Below are 13,302 nucleotides of genomic sequence, written 5' to 3'. Positions count from 1 at the left end.
TGGCTATTACTTCAAATAATTTTTCCCCTCATGACATTATTTAGTTGTACTTGTGTTCAGACCTTCGATGGTTAGTACTCGCTAACGTTAACCCAAAAAGTTGACATGCTTATACTTTATTTGTAGATCAGTACTTTACACGAATTTATGATCACCTGTATATAATAAAAAAACAGGCATCACATGGAGGCATGTATTCATTAATGCAATGACAAAACAAAGTTTGTGCAAGATAGAGGATAACCATGTGGTGATATTCGGACACAGAGCCCTCCCTTATGACGATGCATCTTAACCATCCAGTTATCTCATTTGATCTCATTAAAATACATACAAGGGAACGAATGATAAAAGGAGGACCACACAACAAATAGGAACTACTTTTATTTAGCTATGTAAAGTGTCATTTCATATTAGCAATTTATTGAGCCGTTAAAAGATGCATCATAAATTGTGATAACTGTAAGGGTCAATCATGTTGATCCCCTGTGAGTATCTAGATGAGGAACAGAGGGCAAAACTTGGGTTTTGAGAAATCAGGTTTTGAAAAATCTGAGTTTTTGGTTGTTTGGTTGACCAAAAAAATAGATTTCCCGCGAATTTTCTATTAAAACAAAAGAAAAATAAAAGCCAACCATTTTCTAGTCATCTACCAGCCGGAAAATGGCAGGACTAGCACTGGCCAACATGGGTCGTATTGGCCGGTGACCGGTAAATGGTTGGAAATATGGCTGGAAATTGTTGTGCATTAAAAAAAATGAAAAAAAGTTCTTTGTCCTTTTTTCAGCCATCTACTGCCCGAGATAGCATTGACAAGCATGGGCAATTTCGGGTGGTGCCAGCCCAGCCATTTTCTAGCTTCCTAGCGGTGACTCGGAGTTTCACACTGCCAGAACAACGATCGTACAGCGAAAAACCAGCACATCTCGATCTCTGATCCAGGGGCGGTTTCTCCAAGTAAAAAAAGAAAAAGAAAAAGAAAAAGAAAGAAGACTGGAAAATAGTCTTGCATTAAATAAAATAAAAAAAATGATGCTAGCCATGCCATCTACTGGTAGGAAAATGGTTGGATTGGCACCAGTCATTATAGGCACTACTAGCTAGTGTCAACCTGACCATTTTCTGGTCGACAGATAGCCAGAAAATGGCCACAGGGATTTTTTTTTTTGGCCATTTTCGGCTGAAAAATGGTTTGCATGCTTGCTACCTTGTGCAGATTTTTCACAAACTAGGTTTTCTTTGAAAACATAGTTTTTGGTATCCAAAATAGATGCTTAAACTCGCCTTTGGCTTATAAACTGGGTTTTCACCCAAAATCAAATTCAAAATCTGGTATTGGGTGTCATCCGAATGGGGCCTAAATGTTAATTCAAAGCAAAGACGCTAGTTCAATTTGTTTTTGAGAGTTTCTTTGGCCCTTTGCATCTTTCTAGATATGATGATCACGGCTGTAGATCATGGAGCCTTTTGTTTTGTATTTGAATACTGTTAATTATAATAGTTTTTCCTTTGAAACATGTCACACTATCATAACCAATGGCTATTAGGTTTGAATCCCATAGGTATCCCCTCAACTACCATAAAAAAATAGTAGTAGCTGCGAGTGTCACATTTAAAGAATCTTACTTAGAGCATATTTAGTTCATATATAATTTTAAATTAAAGAATTCCATAGGAACTCCCTAGTAAAAAAATTATAATATTTCAATTTTTTTGGTGTTTTTACCACATCCAACCTTCCAAATGCGATCTACATGTTTGGATCAGTAAAAATTAGCGTTTGAACCATGTTATTCCAAATTACATGTAAAAATTTTACAAGGGTTGAAAAATTAACGTCTTACAATGTGCTAAAATTTCAACCCTCACAATAAAATAATATTTTTACATCGAAAATATACGATCCAAGAGTTGATTCCTACTACTTTGACCATGCTAAATATATCTATGCAGTTAAATTTCATCAAAACAACCTGCTACTAAGAGTATATGTGTTAATATTTGGTCATCATGACACCATAAGGTAATGTTGCTAGTTTTTTTTAATTACTTTTGTTGTTTTTCATGACTGTAGCCTTATAAATAGGTCTGGGAAATGAGATGAGCCGCTTGTGAAAAGCTCGTTTGAACTCGTGAAATAGGCCCGACAAGTTTGAGTTTGAACAACCAATATTCATCTCAGCTTGGCTCGTATAGGCTCATTTATTATTAATAAATATATTTTACATATAATTATAGAATGAAGATGGTTGAAATGTTGGGCCTGAAAGCAGTAAGTTTACACTTAGAATCTTATTGCTTGCAAGTTTCAAACAATTATTAATTTTGTAAATGAGTTTGAGCTTGGCTTAGTAGGTTTAAGATCCAAATTCTATTGTTTTTAAATTTTAATAAATATATCTTTTTTGTAAGTATTACCAAATAACTATTTTCTAGGGTGCATTTAATGACATAGATCACATATCTATGCATTAAATGTGGTTTGGAGCTCACAAAAAAACATTCAAATATAGTTCACACGTATCTTTTACCCCACCCGTAGGAAGGTCAGGCTAAAGATACATGCATCTTATCCTCATATCCTAAATCCAAGTTTGAGATAGGAGCACTTAAATGCACCCATAGTAGCAGTTTTTATTTTTATTTTGTTTCTTTTATATATAAATAGAATGGGGACAAACTGGTGTTTTGGTCTGGACATCCTATTACCAGCTGGAAGGTGCCATGTTGAGCATGCTTTGTTTTGGTCTCCACGATGTAAACTCCATGACTACTCCCTACCTAGCATCAACCTTATGGCAAGAGATGTCCAGGCCAACACCCATGGTACTAGTTATATATGATATTAGAATAACCATGTTCTACTTTAAGTTAATATCTCTGTACTTGTAATCAGGGAGGAAGCCATGATTGTAAACTAGTGTGAGTACAAAATTCAAAGTTCAAAAGTTCAAAAAATACTAATGGTGTACACTTTATCAATGTATTTTTAAAAAGATATTTTTATAAAAAGTATTTATGAAAGTTGGTCATCAAATTTTAAAAATCCAACTCTCACAAGTAGTGAGAACCATAATCGAATATTAAAGTGCTTATTACAACCCAATTACTAAATTAATTACAAATTCTTAATGTGGCCAAAAAGGCCCTAATTAACTAGAAAAAATGAAAATAGTAAAAAAATATAAAAACAATGCTTTTTCGCCTTTTGCCTCTTCACTTTAGATTCAAATCCACTTTACTTTAATACTGTAGAATCAATAAATGACGCCCCCTCCTGCAATAACCCCAAACAAAAACACAAAAATAAGAAATTCTACACTAATTTGAATTAACATGTAAAATTATAATTCTGCCATTGACTATTACAGAATTTCTTGTCAGAATAGGTTTCTGTAATTTGACCAAATTAGATATCAATTGGATTCAGATCCTTCTCAAAAATTTTAGATATGTTCTCAACATGTATAACAAGAGAATCCAATTTATAGAATGGTAAAATTCAGTGTAAAACTCAATTTATTAACAAATGAACAACTTCAAAAATTTAAAAATTGCTGTCAAATTTTCTGACAGCTTTTAGTATTTAACAAATTCAGTATAGTAAAACAGATTGGAAATAAATAAAAATTTTACAGAAGAAATTAGATTTGTTCAGAAATCCAATCCATTTTACGGATTTGGATTTGAAGTTTGAAAACTTGAGATATATCAAAAATAAAAAGCAAAAAAAAAATACAAGAAATAAAAATTATGGAAAACAGAGTTATCAGAATATGCTGCCCAAAAAAGTTCAGAATGGACTATGAAACAAAATCCGGTCTTACAGAATTTTTGCAGAGAGAATGAGGATTCAAGTAAGAATCAGATCCATTTTACCGATCATGATTTGGATTTTGAAAACTCTATTTATGATCAAAACAACAAGCTACGTAAAATCAACAAAAATAAATTTCCAGAATTCTGATTTTCACACTTTGATATATTGAATTACATCAAAGGATGAAAAATTTGAGATTCAAACTAAGATCTAATTCCTAGATGATCTAATTGTAGAAGTAAAAACAAAAATATAGAAATTAAAATGTAATTAAAATAAAGAAATTAATCTAATTCACAAGGGCCAATTGATCCATTGAATTGTGCAAGAGACAACTCCATTGATCAATTGATCTCTTAAAATAAAAATTGATCTAAAAGCAATGGCATAAAAAATAATTGAATTGCTGAAATTTCAAAATTGCAGAATGATCAAAGTAAAGACAAGAAAACAAAAATCAAAAGATGAACATACACAATTCACTGCATGAAATAAAGAAAGGGATAAAGAAAATCCACCGAATTTCTTGCAAAATCCAATGAATCCGATGAGTAGGGGTGAAAAAGAATGGTCTTCAACAAGTTGCATATGCCCAGCTCTCTTCTGAAGTGGCTTAAAAGCAGATCTCCTTTGCTGGATAAAAAAAAAAAAGAAAAGAAGAAGAAGAAGAAGAAGGGAAAAAAGGGAAACAAGGAAAAAAAGAGCAAGAGAAAGGGCTATTTGGAATTGACTAGAAGGGGTAAAGAGGAAGAATGGAGGTTGGCATTTCATGCCCCCCAAAAAGGCTTATTTATACTAAATAATTAGGTTAATAAATTACTAATTAACTATCTAAAGTCTTCTTATTTTCAAAAAGCAACCTAGCTAACTAAAAATTGCCAAAAGGGGTTGGTGTCAATTTTAAGGGGTTTCTAGAATTTTTATGAAATGGATTTGGGGATTTGCATTTGCTAAACACATTAGCATTGGATCCAAGATCCAATTACTGTATTTTAGATTGGATCAAGGTCCAAATTACCATGAGATTCGCTCAAAAATTGTAAAGCAGTCATAACTTTTTAATTTTAACTCTAAATCACACAAAATTTCAACCATGACTTTTTTAACCCTGAAACATTATAAGCATGAAATAAAAACCAATAAAAGATGTTTAAATACATGATTTTATGTATTAAGAATGAATGCATTATCATGCATTATAAACTAATAATATATTTTAAAAGACCACATCAAAACCTTATTTTCTACGAACATAAATTATTCATTTATGCTAGTTGATAAAAAACCGAATATTTTAACCGAAATCAAATTACACAATATTTGTGGATTTATGTCTAAAGGTAATTACAAGAAAAAAAACACCAAAAATCATAAAACTATAAATTAAACATTTATGTTATTCTAAAAAACACTAATATTCTAACCAAAATCACATCTCAAAATATTCATATATTCATGTGTGATGATTATTGAAAAAAACACAAAAAAAAACCCTTAAACCATAACTAAACATTTATGCCATTTAAAAAAACAAAACCCTAATCCCTACAAACATTATAAATTATGTATTTATGATTAATTAATAAAAAACCTTTAATATTCTAACCAAAATTAAATCACACAAAATTCAGGGATTTATGCCTAATGGTAATTAAACACACACACACACACAATAAAACCATAAATGTAAACATTTTACATCATTCTAAAAAACCAAATAAAAACCTTAAATCATAACAAACATTATATTATAGATATGATAATTGAAAAAACTTAATTAAATATTTAAGTCATTTAAAAAACCAAAATAAAAGACATAAATCCTAACAAAAATCCAAACAGGATTCTGTAAAGATTGGCAAAAGAAAAAGGAAAAAGTAAAACGAGAACTCCCCCTTAACTTACATATACTTCCAACACAAAATCATACAAAAAGAAGATAAACCAAAAACTCGAAACACATAAAATTTCAAGGATTGCATCACAAAATGATCATGAAAACAAAAAAACAACATAATAAACTAGAAAGCCAGAAAAATATAAAATTTGGTAAATAGAGTCATAAAATGAACCACATAAAGAGAGAAGAAGCACATAAAGACAGTATAATGAACTAGAAAACCCAAAAAACATAAAAGTATACAAATCATGTAAAATAAACTACATAAACAGAGAATCAAGTGCAACATAATCAAGTAAAAAACCAAAAAAACATAAAATTTTACCAATCACATCATAATATGAACCATGAAAACAAAGAATCAGCAAGTACATGTATCATAATCGAGTAAAAAATCAGAAATACATAAAATTTCACCAATCTCATCATAAAATGAACCACAAAAATACTCAATCAACAAGTAAATGCAGCGTAATCAAGTAGAAAACTGAAAAAGTAAAATTTCACCAATCACATGGTAAAATGAAACTAAGAAACAAAGAATCAAAAAGTAAATGCATCATTAATCAAGTAGAAAACAAAATAAAACATAAAATTTCACCAATTGCCCCTTTGGGTCCGACACTACTAGTTCCCACCCTGACTTGGGGTACTGCACTCCAGCTCAGGGTGGGCACTGCCTACCTGCGCTAGCTCCGGGTCAGGGTGAGCACTGCCTGCCTGACCCATTATCCCCTTGGGGCTTTTCTGCTACCCACTATGTGGCTCCACCCCCAGTTGCAATTAGGGTTGCAAGTGGGTCGGGTCTTGGCCAGATTCTGACTCAACTGAAAACAGTAGAGGCCTATCCAAGCCATGCAATATTGTTGTTTCGTTTTTAAAACAGAATGGATTCGGAACCCACCTTTTGGGATTCAGTTGGATTGGGTTCAAAACCAGATAAACCAAAACAATTAGAATAATATCCAACCCGAATCGACTAACCCACCTCACCCCTTCCGCCTTGGTGTATATATTGTAACACTATTTAAAAACTGACCACGTAATGTTTTTAAACTATAGAAGTCGCCACTGCCAAAAACTTTAGTATTCTGATTTACAGAAATACCATTGCAACTGAATTTTTTCTTGGGTTGCGAATTTGGGCATTGGATCAGGTAGCAATAAATTTAGGTGCAGTGTTCCAAAACCAGGCATTGTGTATGTGTTTTAAGTTGGATCCCGAATCTGAATTGGAACCACTATGCCAAATCTGATCTGGTATCAATTTTGAATAGGTTCTTACTGAACACATCTGTTTGCAACACTACTTACAATAAGCTTAATATTTGGTGTTACTCAAGATACAAAGGGTTTCATTCCTATAAGTGTTTTTTTTATGACAGAGGAACCCTCGCCGAAGCGAGAAAAACCCTGGGTGGGGCTCCATGACTATGTAGCCCACCTCTAAAAGCTATGGACACACCCGTGCGCTAGCAGAGTTTGATCTAGTGCCTTCATTTCAGAACCCCCGTAACCACCCTGCTGGCCATGCGGGCAACCTCCACGGTGGTACATTCCTATAAGTGTCAAACCCCTTGCATTACTTATTGCTTGCTCAGCCGAAGCCGAATCCCCGGAGGCAAGGGGTGTGCCATGGGTTTATACCATTAGAAAGCTACCATAAGTATGGCAGACTTTGCTAGAGTGACTAGGTCTCTCATCCTCAGGGTGGTTTTTCCATCCTTCATAGAAAAAAACTATTGAGCGGACGCAATCTAACCATATAGATAGGGGTGAGCAACAGGCCAGGCAGCCCGATGGGCCAAGCTGACACAACCTGCCATGGGGGATTTCAGGCCCAGGCCCTTTAGGTACTGGGCCAAAACCCAGTCCGCTATATACGTGGGCTGGGTTGTCACACCATTTTTTTTCCATATCTTCCTGACTCGTGCAGAGAAAAAGATTGACGGGTTGTCTGGGCCATGCAGCATGCAACTTGACTTAGGCGAGGAGCTACGTAAACTTAGCGAAAGTAAGTTTAGAATCGTGCATATCCCATGCACGCTTAGCACAAACGGAATATCGGAAGCAAAAAAGTCAAATTGGTTGATAGAGTGGTGCAATGCTAGTTGTTAGTGCAAAGCGAGTTCAAGCCAATGAGAGACAGATGTGTCATCTTTCTATGATGAGCGAATGGGAAGTCGAGGGTCGATATAGCCAGCTACGGGTCCAAATAAGCATCTCGAACATTAGAGTGAGCATCGAGTTTCAGAGACGCATCATACGAGGCGTATATTGCATTTCGGCACCTGTGAGCCCTATGGAGCGCAACGTGCACCCTGTGGGAAACCCCTTCTACGATGAAAAAGATCTTTCGGCCCCAAGCCTAAGCCAATTGCTACTTTGACGTAGTGAAACTCCCTAGCCAAGATGAATCATCATCGCTCGAGATGTACTCGTCGAGCCTGTCACAAGAGTGCAAGGTTAGGCGGCAAGATGGGTGAATAGAGTGGGCCCTGCGCATGCCTACTGATGCCTATGAAGAATTTGCATACTCGTGAGTACTCTTGTGCACTCCTACGTGCTACTCACGAGATATAGGGATCGATGAGCCTGAGTTATTTATTATTTTTTTAATAATAAAAAATTAAAAAACTAACTATTGCATGGTAACTTGGTAACTATTAGTATTTAGCTAATTAGTTACATTAATTTTATGGAAACTAGAAAGATAATTAATTGGGTGCATGAAAAGTTAGGAAGTTAATTATTACTATTTACAAATAGATTTGGGTTGGGTCAAGTCCGATCCGACCCACTTTACAGTTGGGCTAATGAGCTGCTCGTTCAAACCCAAGCCTATTAAGAACCAGGACAAAACCCAGCTGGGCCACAATTAAAGCCGGGCGAGCGCAGCTCTAAACAGTCCCGGTTCGGGCTGGGCCCACCCCTACATATAGATGAGTACAACATGGTTTGTTTGCTAAGGATGAAACTTTGAATTGTTTTATTTGATCTAAAAATATGATTTTTTGAGGTATAAAACTTTAACGCATTGTATGCCATTGAATTTTTGAAACCTTTAAAACACCTATTTGGATGTTACAGTCACATGACTCAAACCATATCTTCTGCTAAATAAATCTTAGACACTTATAATCAATGTTATCAGTATCGGTGTGTATAGGCCCTTACACATCGTATTGGTAGAAATTGGATAGGCTTAACCCCTTGAATTGGCTAGTTTTTAATAAATGTAAAAAATACTAAAAGATTGAATTTTAATATTATTTTAATAGTGTAACGAGTATCACGTTATGAATGACATGTAACAATTTTTTACTATTTTTGGGCAGATACAAAACGATTCAGTTGAGTATCTGCATTGGCCTATACAGCTGAATCGGAGGCCAAAGGATTCAGGGTCGATACCGATACTGACAACATTGCTTATAATGTCCCATTTATCGAGAAAATCTAAGAAGTTATATTCAACAGTTTCGTGACTTCAAAAGCACTAAATACTAACCCTTTACAATAATATTTCCTTGTAGAAATATCCAAAATGTTGCTGCGCCTGAAATTAGAAAATATTTATTTCGTTCTGAATCCATGACCTCTTCATATATAGTCATTGTTTCCTTTACTGGTTCACCACCCCTCTCGTATTAGAGAAGTAAGTTATCGAGGTTTCATTTGTGAAGCTGTTGAGTCTACACGATGATAATTTTAGTAGGCAATAGTGACTTAAATATGAGAAAGTAAATAGGCCTAGTAGATGGTGCATTGATAATTGGGAAAAGGAATAGACTCCACATGTGTGTGTGTGTGTGAGAGAGAGAGAGAGAGAGAGGTGACGCTACCTATCTGGCTCACATCCACAATAACTAGGGATGGCAGTGGACCGGGGCGGCTGCAGGGGACAAGGTCTTCACCTCCGTCCCATTTCAAAATCCGAACCTCCATCCCCGCCTCCTTCCTCGCACCCGGATGGATTTTAACCTCCAAACAGGAGCAAGGCGGGGTGGAGCTCCATTTTTCCTTGGTCTATAGTCATCTCTTGAAGGATTGAGGACAGGCCGGGGCGGGGGAAAGCATAAGTCTATCCTCACCTCCATTCACACACAAAAATAGATTTTAACCTTCATCCCCGCCTCCATCCCCGGTTCAAACCGGCGAGGCTGGGCCCATTGTCCCCCTATCCACTGCCATCCCTAACAATAACATTAGCATGATAAAAGGAATGGTCGCTCACATCCACAATAATAGTTTAGATTTTGTCTTTCCCGCATTGAAATACAGATCTCATCAATGAGACAGTGATTAAATAAAGAGGTGAGGAACTATTTGTAGTTGTGTAGTTGAGATAAAAAAGAAGAAGAAATGGACAAAAACATCATAATGCAGCCCCTTGTGGTGATGATTCATCCACCATGCTGCCTTTTTTCTAGCTGCCCCACTCACATGTTTTAACCTAATGATTACTTCCTGTGGGTACCATGTGGTGCAAACCCATAAAAGGTAAGCACATGACCCATTTGCACCACAGGCATGACATAATGGTGTCCATTTCACTAGCTTTTGATGTGGTGTCCACTGTACCAATTGTTCTTGCCATGCTCTGGCCATGTACCATCGGACAGAAAAGTTTCTGCAAAGCAGCAAAAGTGTTCAGTGCCTCGACAGTTTGGATCTGGTCCAGATTCAACCAAAGATTACTCTTTACTTGGATCTGGATGCATGAAATATGTTTAGACAATCAGGCCAGATTTGATTGGTCTGAAAATCAATTTTGGCTTGCCCTTCAGCTCATTACGAGAGCGGGATTTGAACTATAAATTGCCAATGATTTTCAGGTGTCCGAGGAGTTTACCATACCCAAATTTTTTAAAAGAGTTGGATCTAGGTCAAATTATTCAGATCGGGGTCTATCTTGGAATCGAACCAGATTCATTTTCAGATAGAACAACTTCAAGGAGGTATAGAGGACCTGGTCCAACCTGTTTTGTGGGGTTTGGTTCCATTTTGCTGGATGCAGACACGGCTTTGGACTGGCTGGGTGTATAGCACGGTGATCGTTTGGATCGTTTCTAAATCAGACCAGTTTTCGATTTTTATAATTCCGATCACATTGAGATCCCCATGAGAATCAGGCTATCATTTAGACATGTATGGGGGAAGTGTCAAATACGGAGTGCTCGTGGGGACTGGATCCAAATGCAGATGCAAACTGGATGGATCAAATCAGATCTAGATCCAGACCTGGTTAAGGGCTAAGTGCAGCAAGACGTTACTGGTTTAACTACAAAAAATTCCCAACTTCTCAAACCGATACACACCATAGTCTCACAATACTAATAATGAAAATTGGCCCCTGAAGTTAATGTAGCTCTTAACAGGGCTGTCAACAGGCCGGGCTTGTACTGGGTACCCAACCCGACCCAAACTCGAATTCACGTGTATGGGCATAAAAAATACTGATCCCAATAATATTCGGGTCGACCCGAAGCCGACCCAAGCAATATACGGGGCGAGGTTGGATTGCATTTTTTACCAGGTAGCCGACTTGACTTGGCTTTTTTGCTGGGCACCCGATCTGACCCGAATGTTTTATATGTATCTAAATTTTACTAGAAAGTAAACTTCTGAAATTATATAGATCCGGATTTGAGATTTTATTTTTGTTATTTGGACCGGTTTGAGTAATGGGTCCAGTACCCAACCCGTTGACAGCCCTAGCTTCTAAGACATAGCACAAGGTTTTGTGTTTGGTACTTGGTAATTTCAGTTGGCCGAGTGGCCGTTATCACCAATTTTGGAATATAGGCTCGTTTTTGTCCTTAATTAGTACACTGATGTGGGTGTCTACAAGACGAAGAGGAAGAGGAAGAGGAAGAGGAAGTGGGGGACAAAAAGGGATAACTCAAGCTGGAATGCATGTCCACCCATTCTTGAACTTCAATCCATTCATCAAACAAGTTTCCAAAAGACATGTCGTACTACTACACTGGTCATCATCTTCACTGCCTTGCTGCCACATTACCTTCATTTATTAGTCAAACAGTACTACATTGCATTTATCTTATTAATTCTCTGCCTGATCCATTTTAACTTACTTCATCCATTTGCATTTAAGAGGTGCCAACTTAGTTTCTTATTTTGGGAAGTCTGTGCTGGATGAATTGTCTATAGGTACAACACATAGTTACCCGAATTCTATTTCCTTTAGTCCTTTTAAACAAAAGCATTTAGGTAGGTTGCAACCATAGACCCATGTCCAGATGTTCTGGCTCTAAACTGGATTACTTCTGGTATCAGATCAAACAGAAACTACATAGTCAGATCCAGATCCAAGCGAGGATGAGATTAATCACTAGAAGGTCCAACATGATGAGTGAAATCCTTTTTCTAAGTTTAGGATGTGGATATAATATGGACCTAGATGGCAATGTACCAGGGTGTAAAAGATGACATTCAAAAACCCTGGTTCAGGTCCAACCTATGTTTAAGATACTGTAAAACCCAATATGACAAAAAGATTTCTTTCTTTCATAGCTCATCAGCCAAACCATTTCAGGCATGGGCAAGGATCCGGCCTATTGGCAGCCCTCTATAGTTGGTCTTATTATACTTGGGCTCTTGGCTTTTCTTTTAACTTCTAATAAACTATGAATTTATACGCCAACTGTCTTTCCATCTCAACTTAGTTACATGCATGAAACAAAACATTGAACGTTATTTTTGTGGCACAAAAAGCAACAATAAATACAACCACTGTTTCTATTGGCACAAAAGAAAAACAAGTTGAGCTTATCCAAAGATTTAGATAAGATGTCACGTCTTAATCACGTGAATAGTTCCATCCACATAATCCATATAGGCCTTAGATTCATGTCTTTTTATATTAGTTCCTGCTGCTTATAATTCACATGTAATTTCTTTTTTTTATATATATATATATATATATATATATATATATATATATATATATAGAGAGAGAGAGAGAGAGAGAGAGAGAGAGAACTGAACATATTAGGCCCCATTTCTCCTTCTGCCCTATAGGTTTTAAGTGTTTTATGATAGATCTGAACCGTTAAATGTGTTTACCATGATCGATTTAGTGAGAATTGACTTTGGATCACGTTTTTTCAATGAAAAAACATGTTTTTATGAGCCAAGAAAAACTGATACCTTCATAGCCATTGATTTTGGATCACCGAAAAACCTATATATAGGTCAGATTCCAGCAATCCAAAATCTGGTTCCCACTAAACGAAACCTATAAATTGCATCTACGGTGTTAGACATGAGAAAAAAAATACTTAAAACTATGATTTTTCAATGGGCCTAACAAGACCTAACGAAAAAGGGGGCCTAAGGAACACATTACTCATATATATATATATATATATATATATATATATATATATATATATATATATATATATATATATATATATATATGAAGATACCAGTTGCTAAACACATCTAATGGTTCATATCTATCATAAAGCACTTAAAACCTGTAGGGTAGAAGGGGGCAGAATGAAAATGGGGCCTAATATGTTCAGTTCTCTCTCTCTCTCTCTCTCTATATATA

Source organism: Nuphar pumila, chromosome 13, assembly GCF_984573655.1.
Source record: "Nuphar pumila chromosome 13, dmNupPumi1.hap1.1, whole genome shotgun sequence".
Taxonomy (NCBI): Eukaryota; Viridiplantae; Streptophyta; class Magnoliopsida; order Nymphaeales; family Nymphaeaceae; genus Nuphar; species Nuphar pumila.
Note: the sequence above shows the minus strand (reverse complement) of the source record.